Source organism: Diabrotica virgifera, chromosome 5 (assembly GCF_917563875.1).
Source record: "Diabrotica virgifera virgifera chromosome 5, PGI_DIABVI_V3a".
Lineage (NCBI taxonomy): Eukaryota > Metazoa > Arthropoda > Insecta > Coleoptera > Chrysomelidae > Diabrotica > Diabrotica virgifera.
In genome coordinates, this window is record NC_065447.1 from 255,373,349 (window position 1) to 255,393,092 (window position 19,744).

The following is a 19,744-nucleotide window of genomic DNA, read 5'->3' on the forward strand; positions in this document are numbered from 1 at the left end:
TGACAACCTCTTTTGACTGTATGCTATATCTTCTCATCGTTAAGTCTTCTCTGGTTAGTACGGTCTGCTATTAACAGATAATAAACTGGGTCTTCTCTATGTTAATATTTATCTTCCACTTATCAGTATATTCTGTAATTCTCTCTAGGTGGTGTTTAAGTCTCTCGACGATCATCCTGTTGTCTTGCCTGCAGTATAGATTATTGTGTCGTCTGCATATAGGGTGTTTGTTCTGTGAGCATCAGTGGGAAAATCTGAAACAAAAATACTATATAGTGTTGGTGATATAGTTTTGCTGCCTTGGGACATCCTTTCGTGAACTGCTTGCATCATGGACAAATTTTTGTCAGTTAAAACCTGAGAAGTTTTATGAATAAGATATGTATCACAGATGTTGATTAAGAAATGAGACAGCCTAGTGTTTTCTATCTTGCAGATAGGACTTTTTTCCAAAATGTGTCGTGGGATTTTTCTATGTCAATGCAGTATGTTCTTTTCTTTCTGTTGCAGTCGATTTTTGCGTCACTGACCAGACTTGTTAGTTGTAGTTCACAATTTCTTCCATTTCTGAAACTAAATTGATCTTCCAGGCTCTACTCCTTTCTGCATGTTTGTAGAATATTTTGTAGATGATGTTTTCCAAGCGATTCCAGTAGAAATATTGACCTATAATTTTATGTTCTTCTTCAGCCTTTTTTGGTTTTAGCAGAGGAATCATTTTTGCATGTTGTTGTGAAGGGGCACTTGTAGCAGACCCTGTGTCTAATTCCCTACATCGCCAAACCAGGAATGCATAATATATCTCACACATCATCTCACCAAGTCAGCTTTATCTAAGTATGTATTTAATTCAGCCAATAGAAGAAAATTAACAGACACAATTTGGGTTGTAAAGCGGGCTCCACACTCTCGGCGAAGTTACTTCGCCAAAGTGGACCGAAGTCCGAAGTACCTCTCTACACACTCGTTCTACTTCGCGAGGAACACATTCAAGCGGTGCGATACCAACAAAGATCCCTTTGACTCGGACGTGCCAGACTGACAGAGAACTGAAGTAGAACGGAGCGAGGCAAAGTTGCACAAGGTGGCCGTCTACACTCTCGTACTTGTTGAACCTCGATCGACTTCGGCGAGAGTGTGGAGCTCACATAATAAATATTGGATGTTTATTATATTCGTCTCACGAATCTCATTGTAAACAAATATTTAATTTCACTATCGATGACTAAGTCTTTTCCACCGAAGTTTTACTTTTATTATTTTGGACAATTATAAAAAATTTTAGAATATACAGGATCGCCTAAAGTTACTGCTTCTTCTTACTGCGTGAATGGAAATTAAAAAATATTTGTGACTCGTTACAAAGTGCCATCTACTTTGATAGCAATGACCTAAAATAATTTAATTAATTATTGTTTTCTGTCCTGTGTGCTATAACAAATGCGTACAATATATTTGCACGTGACATGAGTTGCTGAAAGGTACATACAATCGACGTCACTTACCTCCTTTATACGTCAATTATTACAGTTTCATAGTAAAAATTCTGTCCGTACAACACATCAGCGCTTATCCGTTCACAGTGTTAAATGGCTCTTAACCCCTTTTAACCATCAACATTTAAATTAAATGTTTCACGTAAAGATGGAACAAAATTGTTCATATATTAGTATAAAACAATAAAGTGATTGTATAAGAGCGTCATTATTTAAGCTGCACCAAATCTCTCCGCGATCTGTTTTTACTGCATCTTCTTAAAATCTCTCTAACAATGTCTCCGAATCTCATTAATTCTCTGGGATATTTATGACCGGTAACGTAGTCCGTCGCAGATGCGATATATTACAAAAGTAATGCATTTAACTACATCCATTTTTTCGGATTCAGGTTATGGAGCATCGTTATATTTCACATTTCCAACACGTTTCACTCACTCATAAATCAACGAAAACCCTCCTATATGAAGCCGCCATTTTCCCTTGCTGATTTTAAATTTTTAAATGGGAACTTTAAGGTCAACCGCTTTTTAGGGCAGTTCTTTATATTAGAATAAATTCAGTCAATGTAATAAAGTCGATTCGCCCATCTCAGATTAATTTTGACAGATTCATAGTGGGAAACCTACAACACAAAAACTCCTACCTCACGCTGTTAACAGCTCAAGACTTACTCTTTCATTAAAAAAGAAGACTTATTGTAAATAATGGGATTTGTCGCGTTATCTATTCGCTGTGTGCAAGTACCTGGTGGGGATACGAGAAACGATCGTGCGCGGGTAACGGAGAAACTTTGCAACATATTTTTTAAATAATTCATATTGTGATTAAAATTGTTAAATTGACGTATATTTCATACCTACTGAAAATTAGTAGGTATTTTTCTTGTAATACTGGATTGTAATAATCAATTTTATTTACTACATAAGTACAATGTTTACCTTTTAATAACATAACCTCAGTCTTACTTTTTCTTCTTATTCTTTTTTTGGGCTATGGCCTTGACAATTTTTCAGTAACCAGGACTAATATAATTGGCCAATATAATTAAAAGTGCTAAAAATGTTGCTGAGCTATGAAACCAGGTGTCGCTTTTCCGAACTTGCACGGTCCCAATACCTTTTTCTGATTGACATATACTCCATCTAATTTACTTACCGTTGCACGTCATCCGCGTCATAGCCCGAGGCGTCACATGATACCAACACGAAATATTTAGGCGATAGGTGTGTTCTTTTTTAGAATCACTTTGCCGAGTACACTGGCGTTACAGCCACTAGGCATATTTTATTATATACGCGTAGAAATAATATTATTTATAATAATATTAATAATAATATAATATTATTTTTAATAATAATAATAATAAGATTTCTATTAATGTTAACTTAAAGAAATACACAATAATATGTTTCATGTAATTTGTATAAATGGATTATAAAGCGTTTTTATGAAGCACAATTGTTCGGAATACACTGTAACTATAATCGAACGGATGTGATATTTTGGCATACATTGGTAACATTTATTTGACAGTTGCGGTGATGACACTTCATATTTGTTTATATTCTTTACTATAAGTATTTGTTTCATTATATTTACTGTTTTTATTATGTACTTTAACATAAGATTATAACTTAATTCTTGTTTTCTATTTCTAAAGTTTTTATTTATTTACATTGAATATTAATTAAGTAAATTAGACGGACTGTAAGTAATTTCTTGCAAATTATTTCCTCACAATATTTTCATTTTGCACAATAAATAATTTTCTTATTTTTATGAATACATTATATTTATGGTGTAAATAAATAATTTTTGATTAGCGGAAGTTTTAAGTTTTATTTTATCGTTTATGTTTGTTTACTTTTAATATGAGTTATGAGCACGTGTGTTTGGTTGTATAGTAATTTCCAGCCACATCTAATCTGTCAAAATGTAACTGACTTCGCAAAAAAATAATTACCAAAATTACTAGACGGCTATGTCTCAGATTAGCGAACCGACTATACAGTTGAGTCCGCGAGTCTTTACCCGTGCGTCATTAATACCTGGTGAGATAAAACACATATTTTTATTTAGCATCATTCTCTTGCACGCATGAAATTAATGACAAACCAGCTTCTTCTTCTTCTTCTTAAAGTCCGTCTCCTATCGGAGGTTGGAAATCATCACAGCTATTCTTATTTTACTGGCGGCCGCCCTAAATAGGTCGATGGAACTGCAGCCGAACCATTCCCTCAGATTTCAAACCAGCTGCCGCCTGTTATTTAAGTAAAAACACATGATATTTTTATGAACGATTAAGACTCAGTGTATTGAAAAGAGATAGGTACAAAGAAAGACGATTGGGGATGTCTTCACATATTTTAAGTACAATTTCTGACGTTTTGGTTTGTTTACTTTTGTGGCTGTGTTTTTGCTTTTTGAAGTTTTTTATAGTATACAAACAGTTGTTGTTTTCACAACTAATTTTATATTGGAGTTAGAAATTTTGTGATAAGTTTATGTTATTTTAAGATAAATTTTGACGACGTACAAAGCTAACCTCATTGTTGACACACTTGAATGCTTGTGTTTAAGGTTCCGCCAAAATGAATAAAATAACAAAAAGAAAATATGTTATTGAATTTTTTTATAAATTGTTTATTTATTTATTAATCAATGATAATAAAATAATTTATTAATGCCCGGTTGCACCAACATATCTTAGGCCTAAGTCGAGAATATCATAAGAATTAATATACATAATATAATTATAATATATTACAATAAGAATACCGTAATATAATAATAGATATAATTGATAATAAGGTAAGAATCTAAAATTATGGTGCAACGTAAGTGATACTCAAGGAGGCCCTATCTATAAGTAGAGCTTAGCTAAGCTGGAGCTTAAGATCTGTTGGTGCAACCAGGCATTAGCTACTTCAAATGTAGCTGTAATGATGCACCAAAATTTTAAAGCAAAACTTAAATTTGACATTCTATTTATTTGATAACGTCAAATTTTATAATAACCCGTGATCGGAATAATATCCATTTGCCGTTGCGTTCAGTAAATTTCCGACTTACAGTATTGCCCAAAATAAACAGTACTGAAACTGAAACACAGATATCTCTTTCTGCGTGCTGTCATATTCAAATTAACTAGTATAGACCTGTCGAGTAATCTTTAAATAATTACTTATTAAGGCCTAATTGTTAAAAATGGTGTTAAATACAGAGGAGAAAGTGTTTCTTGTGGAGCAATATTTTCGCTCATACGGAATCGGCCGACTTAATAGTGCAAGTCTGCGATACGTGTGTGATCCATTCACACAACAGTTTAATAAAGGTTCTCCAAGTAATGCTGTAATTTTGAATTTGTTGAAAATTACAGCATTACTTGGAGAACGTTTATTAAACCGTTGTGTGAATTGATCACATACGTATTGCAGACTTGCACTATTACGTCGGCTGATTCCGTATGAGCGAAAATAATGCTCCACAAGAAACACTTTCTCCTCTGTACTTAACACCATTTTTAACAATTAGGCCTTAATAATTAATTGTTTAAGGATTACTTGACAGGTCTATACTAGTTAATTTGAATATGACAGCGCGCACAAAGAGACATGTGTGTTTCAGTTTCCGTACTGTTTATTTTGGGCAATACTGTATTTCGTATGCTTTAAATGATGACGCACGGGTAAAGACTCGCGGACTCAACTGTACAAGATAATTTGTGTAAAATTTAATTAATAAATAAATAATAAAATTCAATGTTATTTTAATGTACCTATAAATATAATTTGTTTAAAATGCACTAAGAATCAAAATCAACGCACCACCTTAAAAATGGGATATTTTTGTCTCGTATTTCCTAAACCTGTTGTCCGATTTTAGTGATTTTTTTTAATATGTTATAGCTTTATTATTCAAGAATATCGATGTAGTAATATTGTTGCTAGACAGATAAGTGTCATTGTATACTGGGTGTAACAATGGTAGTGTGTTTTTTCCTCGAAAGTTTGGAACACCCTGTGGAATATTCTAGCGTATATAAAATATTGAAATTAAAACTCAATTGTAGCCTTAGGCTTTTTTAACATTTTGCTTGTTGATTAATTCGGTTATGTTGGATAATAAAAAAGTTAGGTACTTTAACAACTAGCAAAGTTCTTCATCAATACAGGGTGTTTCTAAATAAGTACGACAAACTTCAAGGAGTAATTCTGCATGAAAAATAATAAATGTTTGCTTTATAAACATATATTATCCGCAAATGCTTCGTTTCCGAGATACGGGATGTTGAATTTTTTCTTACAAACTGACGATTTATGTATTGCTCTAAAACCTGTTGAGATATGCAATAAGGTAGGTTTTAAAAGGTAGTTATTGCGCATTTTTTGACTTACAACTAAGAAATTTATATTCACCTCTGACGTGCATACGGGTCAGATTACCCGGTATCAGTGGCGGCTTTTCTTTATGTGCTGCTGAGCTGCAGAACTACCAAACAACCATAGCAAATCTTAATTATTAAAGAATAATTAATATAGTTTTATTTCAAATCTGCCATATTATCATATTAAACATCAACTGTTAATAATAATTCACCAACAACGATGATTAATATTATTTTTTTTACGTATTTACTCCTCTAGTGAAACCGTATAATTTTTTTACGTATTTGGTGCTCCAGTGAAGCAATCTTTTTACGTATTTGCTGCTCCAGTGAAGCCGCGTCGATAACAACCGAAACACTGGCAGCGGTAAAATGTAAAATGCATTTATTAGGCAAACGGCGATCTTAGCCGATGTGCTTCGGCAGTCGGCTGATTAACGGCCTCGGAAATGTGTTTGCGAGCTGCAATTCACGACAGTTATTCGTGACCGTTGCATCTGTGCCGTGTTTAGAAATTCTTAGGTTACATTTTAGAAATTTCCAATTTAGAAAAATGCAATAAATGTAAGTTAATCAGATTTTTATAGCATGTCGTTATTAGTTACTATTAATTAGTATTAAAGCTAATTTTATTGTTTTTGTTTTCGTATGTTATTCTATTTCTATTATTTTATATTGGCCGTGGTTCATGCAGCACACCCTATAGCAGATGTCACGAGCCGCCACTGCCCGGTATATACACCGATGGTGAATATAAAATTCTTAATTTTATGCCAAAAAATGCGCAATAACTACCTCTTAAAACCTACCAAATTTTATTTGCATATCTCAACCGGTTTTAGAGAAATAAATAAATCGTCAGTTTCTAAGAAAAAATTCAACATCCCGTATCTCGGAAACGAAGCATTTGCGGACATATGTTTATAAAGCCAACTGTCATTATTTTTTCATGCAGAATTACCCCTTAAAGTTTATCGCACTTGTTTAGAAACACCCTGTATTGATGAATAACATTGTTAGTTGTTAAAGTACCTAACTTTTTATTATCCAACATAAGCGAATGAATCAAAAAGTAAAATGTTAAGAAAGCCTAAGGCTACAGTTGAGTTTTAATTTCAATATTTTATATACGCTAGAATATTCCACAGCAGGGGTGGGCAAACTTTTTTTAGTAAGGGCCACAAAATATTTTTGGTCTATTACAGAGGGCCGCAGTATTTGTTACCTTAACATGTTCGAATTTTTAACTTTTTACTAATTTTGTTTACGGGTGGGGGAGGAGGGGGGCATGGTTAAATGAAATAAACATATTCAGTACAATATTAAAAAAAATCAAGACCAAATATTGAAAAATAAGCCAACTGTGGCAAATTTTTACAGGCAGCTCCAAGAAAAAATGGTTTTTGCAGTAGAACTCATCAATGGGTCATATGAAACAAAAAATTCAAAAATATTTTATTAGCTTATGAGTTTATCGATGTATCGCTGTTGAGTTTTTAGTTTGAACGATTTTTGAGTTTTTGATATCACTCAAAATACCAGTCAAAATAAGGAAATTTTTGTAAAAAGGGTGAAAATCAACATATTTATTATTGTTAACCAAAACATATCTCGATAGAGTTACCTCACGAAATGTCCAAAGAAAATCTATGAAAAATTTCAGGTGGATCTGTCAAGTAGGTAGTTTTTGAGTTACAATGCCCAATCCACCGCCTTTGAAAAAAGCAGTTTTGAGAAAAACGCGTTTGGTTTGACAACTTTTATTTCAATTTGTTTTTTGTCTGTATAATCGTAAAGTGATGCACGCCGGAATATGTTTTTGAATCGTAGAGTAATTTACAAAAGAGACGGGAACAGCTGTGGAACGTTTCTCACTACGCTCAAGCTACTGCAAAGCGAATCGAATGTAGGGATATTAAACATGCTTTACTTCCGGTAATTTTACTGCGGTCAAGCTGAAAATTTTAGAGAGTATTCTTGAAGTTTATTTATTTATTTATTTATTTATGTACTTTCATTTAAAATAATAAAAAAGATCAAAAATTTCAAACAAAAAATTTTTTCAAACCGTACCCCTACCTCTAAACAGCATTTGCACTTAATTAAGCATGGTATTTCCCTCAAATATACGTGTATATATTTATTTATTTTTATTTTATCTCAGAACCTATTTCTTTTTTCCCTAATATTGTTCTGAAGCTATTTACTTGTGACATCGTATGCAATTTACAATTTTATTTGGGAATAAGCCACAATTTAAGTTTGAAATTAAATTTATTTGACGTTTCGATTTCCACTTCGGAAATCGTTATCAAAATTAAAAACATGAATAAATTAAGCATTCATTTAATTAGTTTAATTTATTATGTTTTAAATTTTGATTACGATTTCCGAAGTGGAAATGGAAACGTCAAATAAATTTAATTTCAAACTTAAATTGTGGCTTATTCCCAAATAAAATAGTGAATTCTATTTTCACATTGCTATCAGTTACTTAAATATTTGAAGGGAAATTCCGTGCTTAAATAGATGCAAACACGCATCATATGTAATATGCAACACGCGACATTTAAATCAAAATAAACAAAGTTATAAATTTGAAAAATCTTAGATTACCTTCACTGTTTTTGTTTTCTTTGAAAGAATGAAATAATATCAAAATATGCACGATGATTTAATCCTATTGAACGAATATTAGCAATATTCGTTAACTATATTACAATAGTTAACGACTATTAGTTATTAACAATATTAGTTATAATTGAAATGACGTTGGCGTTAACTACTTGCAAAACATTTTTGCACAATACTTGCTCATGGATTAAGCAGTGAAAAATAATAGCTAATGTTCTGAAAATTGTTCATGGACGTAATCTTTAAGTTTTCTCAACATTACAATATTTGTTCCTCTTAAATTTGGTGCTTCGTGAGTTGTTACACTTACTAGGTTACAGCGCAGCGTTAATTTAAAGTTTTCCAAACAGTTCCAGACAACTTCAAAAATATCGTTTCCATTTGTTGAAATTTCGTGGATTTCATTCAGGGGACCGACAAAACTCTGCCGGAAACCCAAATAATTGCCCGCGTTATGTTGAAAATTTGCTGAAAAATCACACGCTGCGAAATTGTTAATTAATATCTGCATTATCTATATTTATTTATTAATATTAGCACTAATTAAAAAAATCTTTGAATGAAAATAATTCACTTTTTTCCGCGGGCCGCAAAAAAATGTATATCTAAAGGGCCGCATGCGGCCCGAGGGCCGCACTTTGCCCACCATTGTTCCACAGGGTGTTCCAAACTTTGAGGAAAAAACACACTATCATTGATAAACCAGGTATACAATGACACTTATCTGTTTAGCAACAATATTATTACATCGATATTCTTGAAGAATAAAGCTATAACATATTAAAAAAATCAACATAAAATCGGACAACAGGAGTAGGAAATACGAGACATGAAAAATGTCCCATTTTTAAGGTGGTGCGTTAATTTTGATATATTATTTGATATTTGGTATTATTATAAATAATAATTTTATAAAAATAAAGATGACATTTTATTAAACGATATAAAAAATAAGATGACGTTTATTAAACGTCATTTAATGTTTATATATTAACAAACTTCCCGGACAGACTGTGTGACTTGTCACATTAGGCTTTTACAAGATTAGATAGTTTCCTGTTCGCTAAAAATAATAAAAAACAATATGTTCCTTTTGTTTATCTGCCGTTCCAAAAAAATGAACCATTATGAAAACGACCGTAATACTCATAATAAACAATTCGGTAAATGTCAAGTCGTTCGATTTTCGAATTAATTTTTATGCCACTAAAATTTATATTCGCGCTTCATTTCATTTGAAAAACAGAAGCGGAAACTGCAGTCATTCACTTAATCAAAAATGGCATAAATAAATGTTTTTTGTTACTGAATAAAGCCATGCGGAAAAAAAAACGATAAGACAATAATTGATTACGTTGTTACGATTTTGTTTGGGTACTGGTTTGGCATCTAATATTTTTGTTTAAAATTAAATGTGACAGTAAATCGATATATTGAAAAAATCGTAAAAATTTAATATAAGTAATCTGTTACATATTAAGTTTATACAAAGTAATATATAGTCCATATGTAATTTATATGGACATTATAGTAATATATAGTCCATAGTAATATATAATTTATAGTCCAAGTAATGAAGCTTAAAATAGGACAAAACCTCAAAAACAGAATGGATCGATTTGCTTGAAAATTTGAGAATAAGTAGTGGATAGTCCAAGGATCAAAACCTATATCATGCCGAAAGTCGCTTTTACCATGGGGGTGGAAATTTTTTATTATATTTTAATCACAAAAGTTAGTAAAAAGGTTTATTCTAAGAAAAAAACCTTCTATACATTTTTTTGATAAAATTGATAGTTTTCAATTTATTCGCTATCGAAAGTGTTTTCGTTTTATCAAAACAACTTTACTTAACAAAAATGTACCTTTTGAAAAAATAAACAAATAGTCTGGGCTGATTATCGGAGAATAGGCCATTTTTGGGAATAGTTATTTACCAGCAATTTTATTGCTGGAATCGAATCTTGTGATTGTATATATTAATAATATAGGTATGCAAAGTCCGCAGATAGTGTGCTACTTTTTTATAAACAAAATGGAGCCCGAAAATCGTGTTTTTTTTCAATTTTTGCTTTATAACTCCAAAGATTTTACCTTTACACCAAAAACACTCAAATAAAAATTCACCGCAATTAAATTCTGCATAGAGACGTGTTTTTCCCGATCCACTTCGACGAAAACTTTCCCCGGAAAAAGCGGGTTTTTCCAACAAAATCTTTAATTTTCAACTAAACTTTTAGATAAGTAATTGTTAATCAATAATTAAATAACTTGGTAATGTAAAAGCCCTTTTCGTATAGATTATAACTCCAGAAGCCGATGGAAATTGAATAAACAGTTTAGCAAAAATTGAATTGGTAATTAAACATTTACGGTCGCTATAATAACGACAATAATTATGATGCATAAGAATAACTATGATTTTTTCATAAAAAGACACTATACCTATCTAATGTACTTTACAGAATTGAAATTGGACTATTTAAGCGGCCTCAGGAATATTTTAAAATTATAAAGAATTTTTTGGCTTATAAACAAACAGAATATCTCGGGAAATATTAAACTAAATTAAATTGTAAAAACCGTATTCGAAAAACAGCGGCAGGACGCTTCTTTTAAAAGAAAAAAAAAACGTTTAACTATGATGAGTAGTTCCTGAGATACAACCGGTCAAAGTTGACCGGAATTTACGGCAAAGATATAAACAATAGGATCATAGTTTTTAAACCATCACCTTTTTGTTTTTGTCCTCTTTCTCTACACCAATTTTCATATCCTTAAAATACTCATAACATATATTATTATAATAAAAATTATCGATAATACGTGTGAAAATTGCCAAAAATAGCAAAATTCCAATCAAAAATTAGGTTGGAGAAAATGTAACCCTCAAAGTTCAAAATCGGTATACGTTAAAAAATGCATTTTCTCGGCTTCCCATGGAGCAATTTCCTTCATTCTTTTTTTGTTCCCAAGTAACTCGAGTAGAGCCATCGAACTAATGCATTATTAAATGTCAGACTTGCTTTTGTTTTGTTATAATAAATTAATTTAATTATTATAACACAAAATTTTAATTTGTTTAAATAAAAATTGTTTAAATAATTATACAGCTTTCAAATGAGAATATTTATGTTTTTAACTTTAAAAGGTACACTTGTAGTAAGTTTATCTAAAAAAAGCCAACAACTGGAAAAACTATGTAGTTTTCTGTTCTTATAAATAAATTAATCTATTATAACAAAACAAAAGCAAGTTTGACATTTAATAATGCGTTAGTTGGATGGCTCTACTCGAGTTATTAGGGAACAAAAAAAGAATGAAGGAAATTGCTCCAAGGGAAGCCGAGAAAATGCATTTTTTTAACGTATACCGATTTTGAACTTTGAGGGTTACATTTTCTCCAACCTAATTTTTGATTGGAATTTTGCTATTTTTGGCAATTTTCTCACGTATTATCGATAGTTTTTATTATAATAATATATGTTATGAGTATTTTAAAGATATGAAAATTGGTGTGGAGAAAGAGGACAAAAATAAAAAGGTGATGGTTCGAAAATTATGATCCTATTGTTTATATCTTTGTCGTAAATTCCGGTCAACTTTCACCGGTTGTATCTCAGGAACCACTCGTCGGAATTAAACGTTTTTTATTTTAAAAGAAGCGTCCTGCCGCTGTTTTTCGAATACCGTTTTCACAATTTAATTTAGTTTAATATTTCACGAGATATTCTATTTGTTTATAAGCCAAAAAATTGTTTATAATTTTAAAATATTCCTGAGGCCGCTTAAATCAATTTCAGTTCTGTAAAGTACATTAGATAGGTATAGTGTCTTTTTATGAAAAAATCATAGTTATTCTTATGCATCATAATTATTGTCGTTATTATAGCGACCGTAATTTTTTAATTAACAATTCAATTGTTGCTAAACTGTTCATTTAATTTCCATCGGCTTCTGGAATTATAATCTATACGAAAAGGGCTTTTATATTACCAAGTTATTTAATTATTGATTAACAATTACTTAACTAAAATTTTAGTTGAAAATTAAAGATTTTGTTGGAAAAACCCGCTTTTTCCGGGGAAAGTTTTCGTCGAAGTGAATCGGGAAAAACACGTCTCTATGCAGAATTTAATTACGGTGAATTTTTATTTGAGTGTTTTTGGTGTAAAGTTAAAATCTTTGGAGTTGTAGAGCAAAAATTGAAAAAAACACGATTTTCGGGCGCCATTTTGTTTATAAACAAAGTAGCACAATATTTGAGGACTTTGCATACCTATATTATTGATACATACAATAATAAGATCCGATTCCAGCAATAAAATTGCTGGTAAATAACTTTTCCTTGTATTTTGCTAACTAGCCCAGAGTAAAAACCGTTTTTTTAAATTTTCTTTAAGACCAATAGTAATCGAGCTATACTTTATTATATGTTGGCTCTTCTTTATCAAATGCTAAATATTGTAGTTTCAAAGTCAAAAGACGGGAAAACTATGCATTTTTCGAGGACAACTTGTAACTAACAAAATAAACTGCTCGTCAAAAGTTAGGGATATAGAAAATTCTGCTGAATTTTTATAGTAGATTTTTTCTTAAACAGATTGGTCCATTTCCTTGGTAACACCTCCAAGGCTTCTAAAATTTGCAAGCCAAATGGATGCTGAAGCGAAGAAGACAAGAGGGAATTCAAAAAACTTACAATTCACGACCCCGTCTGTTCAGCTCGTAAATTCCAACAGGAAATGGACCTAGTTACTCGAAGGAGTAATGACCAATAAAAAAATTTGTTTAATTGCGTAATGTTTTAAATTTATACAGAAAATAAACTTAATTTTAAAGTAAAATTGTGGCTTATTCCCATCAAGAAAAGTAAATTATATTAAGATGCCACAAGAAAATAGCTTCAGAACAATATTTGATTTGATTGCTTTCACATTTTCTGTGATATGAATTCTGAAAACAGCACTCTGCTTTTAAGGCTTAATTATAGGAGTAACACCTCAATATAAGCTCTATCTAATACGGAATGCAGTCGGCGTTTAAACGAAGTCGTTTAAGTAAGATTGAACATTCTATAGAAAAGAAAAACTTTTAGAACTTTGTTACGAAGTACTTTTCAATAAGTTACTTAAAAGGATTATAAGACCTAGTCAGTAAGTTTTTAGTTCAAAAGCATACTATTAGCAATAGCTGTTTTGTTGTAGCTGAATACACATATACAGTGATGGGTGCGCTAAAACTTCCAAAATAACGCAAAAGATGAAATACATGACATAATTCGTTGTGCAATAAAAAGAGACGAAACTACTAGAGGTGGGAAATTATCGTTAGAAACCTACAAATTTAAATTACATTACATGATAATTTCCCACCTTTATAACTTAGCTTAAGAGCTAGTTAACTTCAGTAATAATTATACGCGTGACGTTTTTAACACAGACTACGCGCCACCATCAAAGTTCTAGATCTAGATTATTCTAAGAGGCTTTATGGGCTCCGAGAACGATAGGTCGTCGAACGCCAGACATGTATTCGATAGGCAGGGAGCTAGCCTAACAATAATATATTGTGTATTTAGTAGTATCAACAATACATCTCCGGACGACAATGTAAATTGTTGCAACAAGCATCTAACTTCAGAGAAATACCGGAAATATCAGGAAAATGGATAACGAGAAAAGAATACAAGCGATTAGAGTATGCAGAAAAAAGAGAGGCTTTGAAAAAACAAGTACAAGAAATCCGAGCATAGCAATAGACACGCATGTAGAAAATTCTATAAAAGAACGCACAGTCACTAACAGAGAAGTAAATGGAAAGAATATTTCGAAAAAAAAAACCTAAACGCAGACAATGAAAATGAACAAAACAAGAGACAATATAATATTGTACAGCGCAGCGTCACATTGAAAATCCGACTTATGAAGAAGTTCCACAAGGAAAAAGTTTTCCTGTAGTTGGCTGTATACCATGTAATACAAAAAGTAGTAAAATTCTTTATAAAAGGTATATATTTAAAATCCCTAATAAGGGCTACGTCACAATCACATAACTAGTTTTCGATTGGTTTACCAATCATCATCAGTGCTTACGTGAAGTTACTTGCTGCCATACTTTCACCATGTGAACAAGTCAAACCACAGCTCAGATGTTACCTGGGGCATATTACTAAAATACTTTAAACATGCATGCTTAAGTTAGCATTTTCAACCGATGTTTCCTTGACGGATTACTTTTACAGGGCTTTGACCCTCATATTTTTGTAAAATTATATCTTGGTGGTTAGCATGTAAACTTCACGTAAGCACTGATGATGATTGGTAAACCAATCTAAAACTAGTTATGTGATTGTGATGTAGCCCTTTTTAGGGATTTTAAATATATACCTTTTATAAAGGATTTTACTACTTTTTATGAAGAAGTGGTTCAAATATGAAAGAAACTAAAAAGCAACAAAGTGCTAAGGATAGACGGAATTTTGGTAGAATTATTAAAGCATGGAGGATCCGAACTCTGGAGAAGAACTGATTATCAAGTAAGATTGATAATATGTACCAAGGAGCAAATTACCAAAGGAATCTAGGATTCTGGGTTGTAGGTTTTATCGAAACTGGACCTAAATATTCTGCGTTTATGATTGTATTGTGAATCCTCTTTACAAAGCAACGTTCTTTATTGTGTTTGAACATTGATGTAAAATATATGAGATAAGAACAAAAATCTTCAGGAGACGAAAAAATATTTTGTAATACAAACAAAATCGTGCAGTCTGACAAACTGAATTTAAACTAAATATGTTTGTAGTCTAACAATAGACCAGGAAGGATCTGTTTTTAGGTGGATGTGAGAGGTGGCATTCGGATTTTTGCGGACAAAGTTAGGTGATAACTTCAATAATAATAATTGACTTATGCTCCTTCTCAAATATGCCCGGAACATTAATAAAAAAAAATAAAATATTTAAAAATTTAAAAAAATTTCGTTTTTTTTTCTACTTTCTTTGCTTATAACGTTAAAACCATTCATTTTGGAACAAAGTCGTATAGGAATAAAACAAAGATAATTAAATTTTCTATCAGATACGATTGGTTAAAAATGTCTTAATTTAACACCCTTGCTGCAAAATGGCAATAAATATAAAATAAGGGGGCAAAACAAGCCTGTTCTTATTCAATGTTTTTCCATCACTTTGGTTACACTTGGAACCTTCCTAATTCGCTTAGAAAATTTTTGTAATGTGCTAAAACCGTCCACCAAATTTCATTAAAATTGACTTACTAGATTTTGCATAATAATTTTGCAATCTAAACTTTTTTAAAAAATTAAAATTTTTTAAAATCTTGCACAACAAAAACTAGAACATTCAAAGATTTGTCAATTTTTTACATATAAAGAAGCACTCCACCTATCTAATGCACTTTACATAATTGAAATCGGATTATTTAAGCAGCCCCAGCAATGTTTTAAAGTTATAAACAATTTTTTAGCTTATAAACAAATTAGTGCTGTGTCCAGGAGGGGGTGCTACGGGCTCCTTTATTTAGATGGACTTACCCAATTTTTTTTATGTATTTTGACCCGTAGCACACGAATTTTTTGGGTAACAGTTGATCCGGATGTCGATAAGATTTTTATAAACAAAGAACTTGAGGAATTACATAACATCGATTTTTCGCAAAATAAAACATTTTTTGTATTTCTTTGGTAATTCTAAGCAAAAAATGTTCTTACAAGTTTCTTCGTAGGATGCATAGTTTTCGAGATAAACGCGGTGGAACATTCAAAACATCGAAAAATTGCAATTTTGAACGAGAATAACTTTTGATTAAAAAATAAAATAGCAATTCTGCTGACAGCATTTGAAAGTTTAAGTCAAATTATACCGGTTTTAATTATTTGCATTGCTAAAAATTAATTTTTTTATTATTAAACAAAGCTCTTTGTTTTTAAGCGAAAAAATTGTTTATAATTTTAAAACATTGCTGAGGCCCCTTAAATAATCCGATTTTAATTCTGTAAAGTGTATTAAATAGGTAGAGCACCTCTTTATATGTAAAAAAATTAGCCAACTTCTAACTGGTCTACTTTTTGTTCAGAAAGATTTTAAAAAATTTGAACTTTTTTAAAAACATTTACATTGCAAATTTATTATGCAAAATCTATTAGGTCGATTTTAATGAAATTTGGTAGACCATTTAAGTAAGTTATAAGAATTTTCTAAGCGAATTACTAAGGTTCTAAGTGCCACCAAAGTGGTTAAGAAACATTGAATAACAACAGAAATAACAAAGAAAGTAGAAAAAAATCGATGTTTTTCGAAATTTTTAAATATTTAAATTTTTTTATTAATGTTCCGGGCATATTTGAGAAGGAGCATAAGTCAGTTATTATTACTGAAGGTGTCACCCAGCTTTATCTGCAAAAATCCGAATACCACCTCTCACATCCAGAAATACACGTTTTTTACGGATTATTCCTGGTCTACAATACGTCACAGAATAATTGTGAAAATCAGGTAATAAGTAGGTATTTAATCCTTAGAGGAATGTAATGTCTTTTGGGATGTATCTATTATTGGAGAATTTTAAATGAAATCAGTTTCACAGACTGCAGGTTACCGGTTAGAAGTTAGTAACAAGTTATAACAAAACTTTGCTGCTTTGTTCTTTTAAATTTTACATTTTATTCCAATCTTACGATGACATTTTTAGTAGTTCACATTTTGATGGTTTATTTTGTTGCAGGAGTATAACACGGAGTAGAAGAAATATAACTACTGGTAAGTGCTTTGTTCTATGTTATTGATTTTAAGCGATTGTGTGAACCAATTTTCAAGTTAATGCACAATTTTAAATTTGATCAATTTCCAAACGAAAAAAAACAATGTTTTTCCAAAAGGATTTGTCTGAATGACCGCCAAAATCAGTTTGTCCTGAGTGCAAATTCGAACTAACCACATTATCTACCTAGCTTCTGATGACTAAGCTAAAATAGTATTCAATTTTTCGTTGATTCCAGGGAAAATGGGAACGCAACAAACAATGTTATTTCCACTGGCATACGATAATGATCGGCGATTCTATCTGCTAGTGAATTATCGCCTGAATTTAACGTTAATTTATATTTCAAACGGGTTCGAAATTTGCGCGTACGATCGCAAAAAAGTAATGACTGCACACTATCTGATTTCATTCCGAGGCTTTTACACTAACAAACAAAATTTACTTGCTGACAATTTTCCCAAAAAGGACGGCAGTATACAAGGGAGCGACAGATTTTACACAATTGTAAGTATAATTTTTTTTTTGGCTTTAAGGTGAAACCCACACAGTCAGATACAAATTTTGTAAAAGAGAGTACAAGGATTTAACACAAGGATTACACTCTTCTCCCCAGGGGCCGATCAGGGCATTTTATAAACGATCAAAAGTAGGCCTCGGATAGATAAGGTAGCAGCAAAAGGTATTGTTAAATTTGTATTTTTGTTATTCTGACGAAATACAACAAACAATCGTAAATCTCTTTTCTGTTTAAAGCAAGAAGATACATTATGTTATATGGGCTTTCAATGTTCAATTGTAGAAGTTTTCTGAGCAGCTCATTGGATTGAGCCCTATATTTTTGGCAATGATGTGGTCCAGGTCACCAATTTTATTACAAACTTCACAAAGATCACTCTCAAGTATTTTGATTTTATGTAAGTGTGCTGGATAACATGCGTGACCAAACTTCATTCTACTAATAGTGGATATGCTTTTGCGATTGTCATCGTACTGATTGTACCAAGGTTTTTCCTCAATTTGGTTTCTAGTCTGGTGTAACGTGTTGGATTTGTAAAGGTGTATTTTTGCCACAATTAGGACCATTTTCTCATCATTTTATGTTTTGATATGTTTATTTGTTCATCCGTAGTTAATTCGCAATTTATCTGTTCCCCCATTTCTATGCTTTCTTTGGCAATTTTATCTGCAATTTCATTGTTTGTTATTCCTACGTGTGCTTTAACCCAGAAGAATTTTATAAATTTTTTAATGATTGTTTGGATGTTATTTTTTAATGATTGTTTGGATGTTAAAGATAATATCATTTGTTGTGTTTGAGTTGGATTCTAAAATTTTTAGAACTGAAAGTGAATCGGAGAATATAATGGCATTCTGTTCCTCTTCCTGTTGTACATATTCTAGTGCTTTTAGAATTGCTATTGCCTCAGCTGTGAAGATTGATGTGTTTTTATGTAGCTTATAGTGTTTTTACAAACCAAAACAGTACAAAACTAAACAAAGACCCCACAGAAAAATACCGAAAACAAATTAAACTAGCCATTGAAAATTCAAAATCAATACTAAATCCAACACAACAGAAATACCTTAACATTATGAACCCACAACCTCCTAAATTATACTCTTTTATTAAACTACACAAACCTGACCACCCAATAAGACCTGTAGTTTCTTTTTATACAGCTCCGTCATATAAACTTTCAAAAAAACTGTCAGATATTATTACAGAATACACTAAATTTTCACCTAAATTCACCGTAAAAAATACACTAGAACTAGTTAATAAAATACAACATTTTCAATTGCCCAACAACTCCAGACTAATTTCATTTGACGTAAAAATCTTTTTCCTAGTGTTCCTCCTACAGAAACTTAAACATTAGTTAAGAATCTTTTAGACCATAATAGTACAAATCCGATCATTGCATCTGAAATTTTACACCTTCTTGAAATTTGCATAAATCAAGACTATTTTGAATTCAATAATCAAATATACACAAACAACAGTGCAAGACTTATTATGGGTAATCCTCTAAGCCCATTGCTATCAGATATATTTATGAACCAACTTGAAACAACAATTTCTAAACATTCCGTATTTAAACAGTTCTTATATTGGTGGAGATACGTGGATGATATACTAGTATGCTTTACAGGAACTAACAGACAACTTGACCAATTTCTATCATATATTAATTCACTTCATAATAATATTGAGTTTACAATAGAAACAGAACAGAATAACTCCATAAACTTTCTAGATGTAACGATTTCCAGACTACACAACAAACATGAGTTCTCCGTATATCATAAACCTACCCATACTGACACAACTATACACAATTCATCATCCCATCCTACACAACACAAATTAGCAGCCTACCATAGCATGATACATATACTGACAGAAATTACCATGACAAAAAATAACTTCCGAGATA

General features: G+C 31.4%; 1 protein-coding gene across 6 annotated transcripts in view; it reads left to right on the forward strand.

The window, feature by feature from the left end:
* Positions 1-19,744, forward strand: part of LOC114326119 (cadherin-87A) — a 1,008,603-nt gene that overhangs the window by 187,609 nt on the left and 801,250 nt on the right. For all 6 annotated transcript variants that reach the window (XM_050651140.1, XM_050651141.1, XM_050651145.1 and 3 more), the window contains one exon: positions 17,268-17,302. The gene's annotated coding sequence lies outside the window, so the exon portion shown is untranslated. The remainder of the gene's footprint in view (positions 1-17,267; positions 17,303-19,744) is intronic.